Raw genomic sequence first — 14,628 nt, 5'->3', positions numbered from 1 at the left:
TTTTTTATGCCAAGTGCGCCTAACAACGAACTGTGTTTTTCGTCAGTCATACATTTCTTTCAATGTCAAGTGCTACTTTATTTAGTGGAAAATCACCACGAACTGTGCCAAGTGCGTGAACAATTTTCAGTTTAATTATATATATTCACCGAGCTCGATAGCTGCAGTAGCTTACGTGCGGCCAGTATCCAGTAATCGGGAGATAGTGGGTTCGAGCCCCACTGTCGGCAGCCCTGAAGATGGTTTTCCGTGGTTTTCCATTTTCACACCAGGCAAATGCCGGGCCTGTACCTTAATCAAGGCCACGGCTGCTTCCTTCCACTTCCTAGGCCTTTCCTATCCCATCGTCGCCATAACAAATATCTGTGTCGGTGCGACGTAAAACAAATAGCAAAAACATGATTTCTATTCATGAACTGTGCTTTATTTTCTTCCAATCTCGATGCTACCCGCATCTTCATCTTTCGTGAACTTATAAATTATATCTACAAGATTAAGAGTGAATTCGACGGCATATCCCAACCATATTAAATGAAACAGTGCTGTTAAACCAAAGTGTCGGGGGACTGTGTAAATTTGGACACTCGTGTAAGTTATGAGACGAGTCATTACCCAACAACACCGTCGCAGATCGTCGGAGACCGTCCAGAACGTCGAATGTTCGAGACTCAAACCCATATCAAATCAACCTGGGTATTCCGGCCTTATCTCAACGTAATATTGGCAACTTCCAGAACGTGTTCCAGCCTCGTTCAGCCTGGTGAACTGGGAGCACGGGTCATCAAAAGGCTATGTTGAAGACAGCGACTATCAACAGTAAGGTGATGTGCACTTTGAAATGCATTTTCTGAATAAAAAAACTATTATTCAATCTATCAAAAAATTTCTTGTAGATAGGACCCTGTCTCCTGTACCAAGCCCTAGCTAGAAATCACCCAGTATTGCCCTGAGAACTACTTCGTGCTAACTTTAAATATTAATTCATAAAGTCGGGCTATTTTACTGGTACAATACATTTCATACATACATACAGGGTGACAGACAGAGACGACAGACGGGGGATAGTGGGTTCCAATAGTACTGTTGGCAGCTATGAAGATGTTTCCCGTGGTTTCTAATTTTCACACCAGACAAATGCTGGGGCTGTACCTTAATCAAGGCCGTGGCCGTTTCCTTCCCATTCCTAGGCCTTTCCTGTCCTATCGTCGCCATAAGACCTATCTGTGTTAGTGCGACGTAAAGCAAATAGCAGAAAAAATGGGAGGATGACGGAAAATTTAAAATTGCATTTCCTTCTTTTTATGCACACGACCGATATATAAATAACATTCTTCTTGAATTCTGAGCAATATTCGGACAAAATTCGAATTAGTTTTGTTGGATGAACACCAAACGTGTCGCCAGAAGTCTTTCACATGACGACATCGTAAGAAGTGGAGTCCCGAGTGGACTTTCTTGCGCCTTTCAAAAATTATACTGTCTTTGGCGGGTTTGAACCGCGATAGTTGGAAACCGGGGGCCGACACTCTACCATAGAAGGATCTACTTCTGTGCATCTACAGTATACACGGATTGCTTGATTTAAGATACGGAAATTACTCTAGCATATCATCAGTATCTGCCACCTCCGTAGGTTACACCCTTGAAGATTACTGTCCCCCTCATGGTTCACCTTCTTTTTCCTGACTTTTTTCCCAATTTATTGGGGTTGGCACTTCATGTGGTTTGGCCTTACATTACGGCCGGACGCTTTAAACCTATGAGCCGGGATGTGTTCACTATTCCGTGTTTCTATGCTGTTCAGTAGTGTGTAAATGAAGATGTTTATTAAGGCGAACACACACACACCTAGCCCCGGAACCAGAGAAATGAACGCTAAGCTGTTAAAATCCCCAGTCCGATTGGGAATCGAACCCGTAATTCCCGGAACCGAAGGCCAGTACACTAACCGGTCAGCCATGAGGGCGTTGTCCCTCTCTCCATGCATCATGTAAATCGGAAAGCAATTTGGTCTCTCGCCCTTGTGAGACGCTTGACAGCCTTTAGCTCAAGTTTCCCCTCCTCTTGGGATGATCCACTTATCCGTTTGATTCGATTTTCTTCCCAAGCGACTCCTGTTGTTCTCCATTTAGCTGTCCCCACCTATCTAAGATGTCAGCCAGCGCCTGCGCATACTAAAAAATCTTAAGATTACATTTCATCGTAATTCAAAGACTGTAAATAAATTGTACTCCAAGAACAGTGGCGAACACTTAATTTCGTCAAGGAGGAGGGGTTCATTTTCAAGTCAGGTTGTTCAAATGCAATTTAGTGGTATTTTAACTATGTTTCCTCCTAATATTTTACTATTATTATTATTATTATTATTATTATTATTATTATTATTATTATTATTATTATTATTATTATCGAGCAAGTGGAGGTTCGGTTTGGATCACGTTCCTATCAGCTTGAATTCTGGAGATCATGGGTTCGAACCCCACTGTCGGCATCCCTGAAGATGGTTTTCTGTGGTTTCCCATTTTCACACCAAGTTACTTTAGGCACTCTAACCATTTTGCCATGGGGCCGGACAGCGAATACTGTGATGAATTAAGACGGTCTTGATTTTCCGGAACGAGAATGCACTGAGAGAGACCTGTTGGGAGCTGACTTCGGCGCACCGGAGTGCTGTGTGATCGTCCTAGCGTTGGTCACGATTGTGAGTTAAAACTGTGCCGAGTGGAAAACTCAAACACAAGTGAACTTGCAAATAATTGTAACTACTAGTTTAAAAATGTAGTACTGAGTGAGTGGCACCTCTGGCCGTAATTAAGGTACGGTCCCAGCATTTGCCAGGAATGAAAATGGGAAACCACTGAAAACCATCTTCAAGGCTACCGACGGGGGGATTCGAACCCACCATCTCCCGAATGCAAGGTCACGCCTACGCGACCCAACCCCACGCCAAACTCTCTCGATCAACTGTTCGAGAAAGCTATTTCGAAATATATTGTAATATACGGTACACATTACTAGCGTTTACCCACGGCTTCGCACGCATGAAATTCTTTCCAGTTTGATATAAATTCCAACCAAGAGTTCGCCCCGGCTTAGCCGTAAAACAACAGCAGAACTTCAACGATACGTGCGAAGAGTAGGCTTTACTCCGTGCTGTACGAATGAGTGCCCTAGACCGCATGCTCGAATTGCTCCTTGACTCATAAATAAGCTCAATTTTCTGGCCAATCGGTAGAGAAAAACGTACCTGAGCATTAGTATAGGAAATTTAATACCAAATACTGTATGCATGCTCCTTTTGCTTGTACGACTAATTGTTGGCCCGTTTTTTTTGTCTTTCATGCTTTAAAGTATGCGCCAAAACAGAAGATTGCTACAGTTCGGAAGAAAATGCTTATAAACCTTTCTTTGTAGAAAACTGAATTGTAAGTACATGCGGCATGCTCTATTTTTATCTGACTTGCTTCACGTTAATTTTCACTGCACTAACCCGTAATAGACAGTATACGTGGGTCGAGTCATAAGTCATGGCAACTATTATTTTGTCCGCGAACAGGAGAAAACACGGAAAATCTAAAATATGCATTTGGAAACGTGCGGTATATACTTGCGTATGATGCCACTAGATGGTGTATGTAAACAACAGTATGGGTCTAAGCATGCCCCCAAGTTCAGTGTGAGTGAGAGCGTCACAAAATGGAAGTCAACAAGCAGGAGCAACGATCGTATATTAACATAGCAGTTCTCTGCGGCAGAAATGCAGGCCAATGCCATGTAGAGCTGCGGGAAGCATTAGGTGGACAACGGTTTGGTAACAAAGAGGACATCGTAACAGCATTTCGGAGAGAGGTGTCACACGTTAGCGATACGTTCACATGCAGCAAATGGTATTCAGCGCCTGCCCCACCGCTGGCAACGCACAGTGGAAAACTTGGGTGATTATTTCGAAGGTCTACAACCAGTGGAGACCTGTTCTTTGTACTTAGTCTTGTGTATTTGCTGTCTATACCATAATCAAACAATGTTTACCAATGGCCTGTGTTCTGTCACTCTTCTACGAGAATCTCCTGAAGTCAGAATTTGTCTTCAGGCACTATGTATAAGTACATGCCCTATATTTCCAAATGCATATCTTAGATTTTCCGTGTTATCTCCTGTTCGCGAGAAAAGAATAGTTGCCATGACTTATGACTCGACCCTCGTATATCAATGGGAATCCTGTACGTAAAGACAAACGGACAGACTAACATTCAAATTCATATGTTAGTAAGGATAATGTAAAAGAATGGCACAGCCTCTTAAGTTGACAAGGTGAAACTTTTTTCTTTGCAGCAGTGTTCATGCTGAGTCAGTCAATTTCATGTACCCATCCCGTGAAACTACTTTATCTTTGAATTAATTGATTATTTTATAATTTACCGAGGATAATGCCTGATATATTTCCACCATCTTTAAAATCGTTTAAGGAAGGACTAGCAAAACAAATAAGAGGGAATCTGCCACCTGGATGACAGCAGATCAGTGGTGATGGATTGACTGAAATGTTGTTAACTAGAAAAAAAAAGAGGAATGAAAATTGCCCGAACGTGCCCTCCCGCCCCCCAATTGAAATTAACACAATACAAGTAATTGAAAACAAAAAGGATCAGCCTTTCTATTTTCTGAAGAGGATATATTCTCTGTTTTTCCAGATTGTCAACGACGATGGAAATTATTAAAATGTGATTAGTAGTACCTCAATTATTACTTCAAATGGAACAACCATTACATAGGTTGCACTTCTTGAATATGAAAGTTGAATCATATAATATTGGTTGTTGCAAGTACTGGCATTAATATATTTGTAGAAAAAGGTGTCTGTGAGCAATAGGCGTAAGACTTCCAACCGTCGGGGAAACAGTATGTCTGTCGGAAAAGTAGGGCCACTGAAAAACATCTATCGTCGTTCGTTTAATGTCAGCAGCATCGAACCTGTAAGAAAGTACAACACTCTACACTAGGGTGGCTGTACTTTCATCATACAATACCAAGTTTTATAGGAATTTGAGAGCTTTCGGTAGGAAGTTAAAAACAAGCAAACAAACATATACGCAGATTGTACGTCTACTTACTCATTTTTGGTACCTAGGTGAAAAATAGAGATCATCTAGAGTATCTGCGAGACAAATGAAGCATCTCTCATAAGCATTTCCAACACAGTACGGTACGAGGATTTTGTGTATACACTGATAAACATGTATTATCCAACACGTCTATACTCAGATGTAATGTAATTTTTCTTCGATTCCTTAGTCCCGTTTTCGTCAAGGTTTAAGTTACTTAATGAAATTATAACCATCCAAGAAGATAAACTCTCTGTATTTATGCATTTTATTAAATGAAATCTTCTGTTACTTTTATCACACCTGGTGAAGTCTGCGTCACACATACGGACTTGGCCCAGTTTTAGGGCCGAATGACCCTACTGACGCCTACCCTATTTGCAGGAATGTATTCGGCTATTCCGGTTTCTGTGATGTCCGCAGTGAAGTGTATTGTGTGTAAACGGAGAGCTGTATATTAAGAAAAACACGAACACACAGTCCTCAAGCGATATGAACTAATGGGACGTGGCAAAAGTCCCCAAACTAGAAGGCAATGGAACCCATGGCCCTCTGAACCGAAGGTCTCTATGTTGACAATTCAGCCAAGGAGATATACTCTGTATTATTGTCAAATAAATCTATTAATTCAAATCAAACATAAAAAGGAAAATATCTTAATTTTGATCAAGTAGAGCAAACAACCTCCCCTGTGAACCATGTGACCTTGCCGCGGTAGGGAGGCTTGCGTGTCCCAATGATGCAGATAGCCGAGCCGCAGGTGCAACCATATCGGATGGGTATCTGTCGAGAGACCAGACTAACAAATTGTTCATCGAAAGGGGGGTAGCAGCCTTTCGGAAGTTCCAAGGGCGGCAGTCCGGATGATTTACTGATATAGCCTTGTAATAATACTCAACATGGTTTAGTTGTGTGATACTGATACACGGCTAAAAGCAACGGTAAACTACAGCCGTAACTAACTCCCGAAGACATGCAGCTCTCCCTTTATGAATGAGTACTGATGATGGCTTCCTCCCGGGTAAAATATTCTGGAGGTAAAGTAATCCCCCATTCGGAAAGCCGGGTGGGGACTACACGAGAGGGGGCAATCATCAGGAAGATGGATACTGACATCGAGTCGGAGCGTGGAATGTAAGAATGTGGTGCTCGGTTCATCCAGATGGACGTGGGTTCAATTCCCCGTCAGGAAGTCGAAAATTTTAAGAAACGAAATTTCCACTTCCGGAGGTGTACATGGCCCTGATGTTCACTCAGCCTACACCAGGTTAAAAACTGTGGGTAAAGGTGGACGAGCGTAGAGCCAACCGCTCTATCCCATCAAGTGCAGAGGTTACAGATAGTGGAAGCCTTTACCTTCCACTCCTCCAAGGGCCTCCATGACCTGTACGGAGATAACTTTTCTTTGAATGTGGGAAACCACGGAAAAGCATCTTCATTGCTGCCTATAGAAGGCTTCGAACCCACCATCTCCGGATGCAAATTCACAGCTACGTGACCTGGATCGCGTGGCCCGCTCACTCGGTCAAAGAAGTAGCCTTACTATCACCGACGTCATCATAATTCACGGATAAGAACACGGAACTAAACTTTTTCGGTTTTTGCTAGTCTTCTCCCAGGACGCTGGAACCACCCAGGCTCAATTTCGGTTTTGGTCGTGGTTTGAATTCTGATCAATTTCCTGACGCCATATGATTTTTCAGATGACCAGGGTTGAAACCCAGCTATTCCACTGCACTTAGCACGGCCCCTGACAAGTACAGTGGACTAATCACCAAATGTTCCCAAGCTGCTTGCAGAAATCAACTAGTAGAGAACGCATAAAGATATTTCCACTCTTAAAAATAAATCCGCCGAGCAAGTGGGAGCGCGCTTCAACTCACGTAGCTTGCATTCGGTAGGTAGAGGGGTTCGAAGCTCTGAAGATGGTTTTCCGTGGTTTCCCATTTTCTCACCAGGCAAACCCTGGGGCTGCACCTGAATTAAGGCTACAGTCGCTTCCTTCCCACTCCTAGCCCTTTCCTCTCCCATCGTCGCCATAAAACCTATCTGTAACGGTGTGACGTAATGCATATTGAAAAAAAAATCTATTGGTTTTTCTTTAATCTACCTATCGCACATACTGCAAAGTCCGTTGAGTCAAGAGTGGATGTGTATGAGTGTCACTGATATGGCGTACTTCTTACTCACTGCTGTGTGCAATAGTAATTACTGTGTTACTTAAGACTCTATTGTTCCATCTCCATATTGGCCATAAGAGGCCCTTGAAAAAGTGGAACGCAAAGGCTCCCATTATCCATAACACCGGCACTAAGTGCGATAACTCTATGCTCGGCCGCATTTGTACTCCTGAAGTAGAAATCTCGTTTCTAAATATTCGATTTCCTGATGGAGAATCGAACCCGCGTCCTTCCAGATAAACTGCGTACGCTCTCACCGCCTCGGCTAGGCAGACTCCAATTACTGGAGACTATACCCCAAGACGTGAAATAACCTATCATTCCAGAGTGCGTTTGGAGTATATTTGGGCAACAGCAGAAAAAGGGGAAGGGGAAGGAGACTGCAGGCTAAAGTCTCTATTCAGGATCAGAATTCAGGACAGGTATCTGTGAGAAATCGTTACGAGCCACTGCAGGTAGAATAACAGAGGGTAGATGAGGAACAGGGAACTGTTGCTTAGAAGTGTGGAAGTAGAAGGGAGGGACAAAGTAGGAAAGGGAAATGTAAAGTAGAGGATAGGAAAAGAAAGGTGGAACAGGGTTATGGGAGAAAGTAGCTTCTGCAGTTGTCAGGAAAGAAAGGGCTGACCCGAAGGGGAGAGGATCAAATGAGGTGGGTAGTGTTGAGGCTCTGGTCATGGGGGATTCCATTGTTAGACATGTGGGAAAAGAGTGTGGAGAAGAGGGAACCAGGGTAGACTGTTATCCAGGAATTAGGTTGAGGCAGATGTTGAGGAAAGTAGAAGAGAAGGAGGAGGGGAAGGAGAAGGTGGTAGTGTTTCACGTTGGTACCAACAACGTAAGGCAAGCAGGTATAAGTACCAACGCAGTTGGGGATGTGTGGGATCAGGTAAATGCAGCATAGGTGGAGTTTAAGGAAGCAGAAACTGTTATAAGTGGAATACTGTGTATGATGGATACTGACTGGAGGGTGATTGGGGATTTAAATGCTAGTTGCTTTACGTCGCTCCGACACAGATAGGTTTTATGGCGACGATGGGACAGGAAAGGCCTAGGAAAGGGAAGGAAGCGGCCGTGGCCTTAATTAAGGTACAGCCCCAGCATTTGCCTGGTGTGAAAATTGGAAACCTTGGAAAACCATCTTCAGGGCTGCCAACAGTGGGGTTCGAACCCACTATCTCCCGGATGCGAGCTCACAGCTGCGCGCTCCTAAGCGCACGGTCAACTCGCCCGGTGATTTAAATGAGACTATGGAGTGAGTATATGGGAAACTGTGAGTGAGATTTCTAGATCCTAATAGGTGGGTTGGAGATACGGATCTGCGCTTACATGGCCTTCACTTAAACCGCAATGGTACGTATAAGTTAGGAAGCTTGTTTGTAAGCGTTATAGGGAGTTCCATTCAGGGAAACGGGGTAGTCTAGGGAGCGGTGATAAGGGTACAGGGATCTAGAAGTCAAGTAGGGATGACAGTAAAATGTTAGTGTTGAATTGTAGGAGTACAGTATTGTAAAGAAGGGAATAGAATTAAGTAATTTAATAGATATATACTTACCAGATATTTAACAGGAGTTGAATCATGGCTGAGAAATGATATAATGGAGGCAGAAATGTTCTCACGGTACTGGAGTGTGTATCGTAGAGATAGGAAAGGAATGGTGGGAGGGGGAGTATTCATTCTGGTGAAAGAATTTGTAAGCTACGAAAAATTTAAAGATGACAAACATGAAATTCTAGGTGTAAGGCTCATCTATAAAGATAACAGGCAACTTGATGACTTTGGAGTGTACAGACCGAGAATGGGTAGCGCTGACGCTGATTCAGAATTATTTGCTAAGATAATCAGTTATGTGGGAAACAACATGGAAAGGAATGTGATTGTAGCGGGAGATCTGAATTTACCAAATGTCAATTGGGAAAGAAATGCGAACGACGGGATGCATGACCAACAAATGACAAATAAGTTAATATGGGAAGGACAGCTGATTCAGAAAGTGAGGAACCTACTAGAGGGAAGAATATCCTGGACATGGCGCTGGTAAAACCAGATGAGCTCTATAGAGAAACCGAAGTATTAGATGGTATTATTGATCATGAAGCTGTTTCTGCCATAGTTAAAAATAAATGTGATAAGAAGGAAGGTCTTAAGGGTAGGATTAATGGCAGTACCAAATGGCTGATAAAGCAGGCATGAGGGAGTTTTTAAGAATAACTATGATGGGTGGAAAACGGTAAATAAAACTGTAAACAGACTCTGGGATGGGTTTAGAGCAAATGTTGAGGAATATGAAAAACAGGTTTGTAACTATAAAGGTGGTAGGAAATGGTAAAAACCCACTTTATTATAACAGAGAAATAATGATACTCTGAAGGAGGTGCAGACTGGAAAGAAATAGAGTTAGAAATGGCTGTGGAAGTAAGGAGAATTTGAAGGAACTTGCTAAGAAATTGAATCTAGCAAAGACGTCAGCTAAGGATAACATGATGGCAAGCATAACTGGCAGTCATACAAACTTTAGTGTGAAATGGATGGGTATGTATAGGTTTATTAAGACAGAAACACGTTCCAAGAAGGACATTCAAGTAATCATTAATGAACAAGGGGAGTGTGTATGTGAGGATCTTCAAAACGCAGAAGTATTCAGTCAGCAGTATGTAAAGATTGTTGGTTACAAGGATAACGTCCAGATAGAGGATACTTAAGACGTATTTAAATTTACATATGATAATAATGGCATTTACAGTAAGAAACAAAAGTTGAAAACTAGAAAAGAAGCTGGAATGCATAAGATTTCTGGGGATATACTAAAGACAATGGGTTGGGATATAGTACCATATCTGAAGTACTTATTTGATTATTGTTTGCGTGAAGGAGCTATACCAAATGAATGGAGAGTTGCTATAGTAGCCCCTGTGTATAAAGGAAAGGGTGATAGACATAAAGCTGAAAATTACAGGCCAGTCAGTTTGTCATGCATTGCATGTAAGTTTTGGGAAAGCATTCCTTCTGATTATATTGGGCATGTTTGTAAAATTGATAACTGGTTTTGATAGAAGGCAGTTCGGGTTTAGAAAATGTTATTCCACTGAAGGTCAACTTTTAGGATTCCAGCAAGATATAGCAGATACCTATGATTCAGGTCAAATGATCTGTCTAAGAAATTTTGTAGGGTGGATCATGGGAGAGAATAACGGTCGAGAGGATTCGTCGTGCTGACCACATAACACCTCGTAAACTGCAGGCCTTCGGGCTGAGCAGCGGTCGCTTGTTAGGCCAAGGCCCTTCAAGGGCTGTAGTGTCATGGGGTTTGGGGTGGATCATGGGAGACTACTGGCAAAAATGAGTGCAATTGAACTAGACAAAATAGTGACTGAATGGGTGGCTATATTTCTTGAAAATGGATCACAGAGAGTTAGAGTAGGCGAAGCTTTATCTGGCCCTGTAATAATTAAGAGGGGAATTCCTCAAGACCATATTGACCTTTATGTTTTCTTATATATATAAATGATATAAATAAAGAAGTGGAATCAGAGATAAGGCTTTTTGCGGATGATGTTTTTCTGTATAGAGTAATAAATAAGTTACAAGTTTGTGAGCAAATGCAAAATGACCTCGATAATATTGTGAGATGGACAGTAGGCTATGCTATGATAATAAACGGGGTTAAAAGTCAGGTTGTGAGTTTCACAAATAGGAAAAGTACTCTCGGTTTTGATTACTGCGTTGATGGGGTGAAAGTTCCTTATGGGGATCACTGTAAGTACCTAGGTGTTAATATAAGGAAAGATCTTCATTGGGGTAATCATATAAATGAGATTGTAAATAAAGGGTACAGATCTCTGCACATGGTTATGAGGGTGTTTAGGGGTTGTAGTAAGGATGTAAAGGATAGGGCATATAAGTCTCTGGTAAGACCCCAACTAGAGTACGGTTCTAGTGTATGGGACCCTCACCAGGATTACTTGATTCAAGAACTGGAAAAATTCCAAAGAAATGCAGCTCGAACTGTTCTGGGTGATTTCCGACAAAAGAATAGCGTTACAAAAATGTTGCAAAGTTTGGGCTGGGAAGACTTGGGAGAAAGAAGACGAGCTGCTCGACTAAGTGGTATGTTCCGAGCTGTAAGCGAAAAGATGGCGTTGAATGACATTAGTAGACGAATAAGTTTGAGTGGTGTCCTTAAAAGTAGGAAAGATCACAATATGAAGATGAAATGAAATGTCGTATGGCTTTTAGTGCCGGGAGTGTCCGAGGACAAGTTCGGCCTCCAGATACAGGTCTTTTGATTTGACACCCACAGGTGACCTGCGCTTCGTGATGAGGATGAAATGATGATGAAGACGACACACACACCCAGCCCCAATGCCAGCGAAATTAACCAATGATGGTTAAAATTCCCGAACCTGCCGGAAATCGAACCCCGGACCCCTCTGATCAAAGGCCAGCACGCTAACCATTTAGCCATTGAGGTGGACAATATGAAGATAAAGTTGGAATTCAAGAGGATAAACTGGGGCAAATATTCGTTTTTAGGAAGGAGAGTTAGGGATTGGAATAACTTACCAAGGATGGTGTTCAATAAATTTCCAATTTCTTTGAAATCATTTAAGAAAAGTCTAGGAAAACAACAGATAGGAAATCTGCCACCTAGATGACTGCCCTAAATGCAGATCAGTACTGATTTATTTGATTTGAAGTAGATATTGCGTTTGAAACTTTCAGCTTATGGCGTATCCTTTCACGGGGAATAAGATAGTTGGCAAGGCTATGATGATCTCCATATCTCACTGAAATATTTAAAATGTACACATTTAAATTCTGATCTGATCGATGAGTAGTCAGTCGGTCCTCTCAAAGATCCGAATTCGCACTCCCAATGCACTTTTATGTCATGATTTTCCTCTCTCCCTGACTATCTTAAATTGCAGTTGCATAAACTTCCATTGACATTACACATTATCAGATAGGTTAAGTAACTGAGACTGATGATTACGATATTTATATCCCTAACAAAGAGCAAATTCTTTCTCCTATCCTATTAGCCATATGGTGTCAGATAAAGCTAATCGGATTGAACACGTAGGTAATAATGAGTCACCAGGTGGTTTCTTTACGTCAGCATGAGGGACAGCTGGGCACCATAACATAGTAACCAGTCTTGTATGAATGAACCAACCAGTTGACTTACGTTCGCCATCGTATTACCTCTGTCGACAGGAAATGTTATCTATTTACAATTACTAATGAACACAGCTGCAGCAGTCACACATAACCTGTTAGATAATAACATGTTGCTCTCTGGTTAGTACTTATAGCTGTAAATGACAAGAGTTTTAAGACTAATACTATATTTTGTAGCCGTAGCATTTCGTACTTAGACATCTTAGCATGAAATATTAAAATTTCCTAAAATTACATGTAATCCATTAAGAAATCTTATTCATATTAGGAAGTAGTAAGCCATTACCAGCAAAAATACGTTTTACTTTAAATTCTTTTCGCAATTATAAAAGCCAGAGTTTCTTTTAAAACTTATATAATTATTGGTAATTTGCGCTCTAAATTCTCATAATTCTATAAAATCTTACATTATTAAGAAAAGAAGAGAAGGGATGGAATCCTGTCTGAAATAGGTATTGTAATGTATATCGTATTAAACAGGGAAAATATAAATGATAAATATTGTATACAGAATTATCAGAACGCCGGAGATACTTCAGAAATATTCCAATAACAACACTTGCAAGAAATGATTTAAATACCAAAGTTCAGTATTACACTGAATGGTAAATTTCGTCAAATTAGACATGATATTCTTTTATGAGGAATATGACCTAATATGTGATTTGGATCTCAGAAGAAGTATTTACAAAATATTTTTTTTGCTAGTGGCTTTACGTCGTACCGACATAGATAGGTCTTATGGCTACGATAAGATAGGAAAGGCCTAGGAGTTGGAAGGAAGCGGCCGTGGCCTTAATTAAGCCAGCATTTGCCTGGTGTGAAAATGGGAAACCAAGGAAAACCATCTTCAGGGCTGCCGACAGTGGTATTCGAACCCACTATCTCCCGGATGTAAGCTCAGAGCCGCGTGCCCCTAACCGCACGGCCAACTCGCCCGGTGATTAATTATTTAGGCATTTTATTTTTCGCACGAAAAATTCAACAAAAGGCTGATATTCCAGGGTAAAAGAGTATGTTATAGTAGAATTTCTTAAAAATCTGGAGCTCTTATGATGAGTAATGCAAATTTAAAATGAAATTTTCGGTTTTGTGAATGTGAAAAAAATTTTGATTGAGAATAGCTTATTACTATTCCCGATTTGAGCAAAAGTTCTTAAAATGGGCAGCTATACTCAATGATTAAATAACTTTCAGACCAGTAATTTACATATATCGTTACTGTAGCCTATTATCCTTCCTATAATTTTCACTTCGAATGTACGTATTAACTTTATTAATTTCAGCTATATACATGTTAATGTCATTTGAAAAATCCCTTTGTGTTTGTGGATATACTTAAGTTCCCTATAAGTGTGCTAAAATGAATTTCATTGTGACATATATCTTCTGGAGACGTGGACGAAGAAACCACAGGGAGCATTTTGAAATCCCCTATTGATGGCTCGCATGAGACCATCCCATTCACAGCTCTTGACATGGCAGAGCTCCTATACACTTCGAACAGTTATCATTATAATTATTATTCGATAATTCATAGATCAAACACAATCCAATACAAATGTCAAATTGGCAAAATGCCAGAAAAATTAAAACAAGCAGAGGTAAGTGAAACTAAGACGTACCTTTTGCTGTTCGCACAAATACAACGGCTGTTGCTGATGGGTTGGTTGTTCACTCGGAACACAGCACTATGAAGCACACGTTCACAAGGGCTTAATAATGTGTAATATCAAGAACTAAGAAGTAACGTTTGTAGCAGCTATCCTCAACGATACAAGCGAACTATCTACCACCTCTCGAGTTGCCCTGCCTTCCCTCACCCCTTCAAGCCCACATCAGCGCCGAGAATCGATCAGCTGTTTGTACAGTCATCTGCAGAAGTGACTACAGCCTGCACCACAGCGTCAGTTCAGACTCGTAATTTAAACAAAAGGAATACGGTCAGTGCATTTGTGTCAAGTCAAGGGATTCGAGGAAAAGAATTTATACTCACAGTAGTATACAAAAAATAAACGCATCATTCACAGAGTGATATGATCTTACAAAGAACCTTCCACTGACGATGTGAAAAATGTACGTTAAAAATACAGAGCAAAGCAAAGCATAAGTTCTCCGTACTCCATATGACCTTACCTGGAGGATGGAAGACACAGACTCCCAA

The 14,628-nt window shown here is 41.2% G+C and overlaps 1 protein-coding gene across 1 annotated transcript in view; it reads right to left on the bottom strand.

Annotated features, from left to right (window-relative positions):
• The window catches only part of LOC136877265 (ras-related protein Rab-3), a 608,034-nt gene extending 593,753 nt beyond the window's left edge, over positions 1–14,281 (bottom strand). Inside the window, exon 1 of the mRNA XM_067151207.2 lies at positions 14,090–14,281. The gene's annotated coding sequence lies outside the window, so the exon portion shown is untranslated. The remainder of the gene's footprint in view (positions 1–14,089) is intronic.
• Positions 14,282–14,628: the final 347 nt, after the last annotated feature.

The sequence above is a fragment of the Anabrus simplex genome, chromosome 1 (assembly GCF_040414725.1).
Source record: "Anabrus simplex isolate iqAnaSimp1 chromosome 1, ASM4041472v1, whole genome shotgun sequence".
Classification (NCBI taxonomy): domain Eukaryota; kingdom Metazoa; phylum Arthropoda; class Insecta; order Orthoptera; family Tettigoniidae; genus Anabrus; species Anabrus simplex.
The sequence above is the reverse complement of the archived record's forward strand: the minus strand, read 5'-3'. Positions and strand labels throughout refer to the sequence as shown.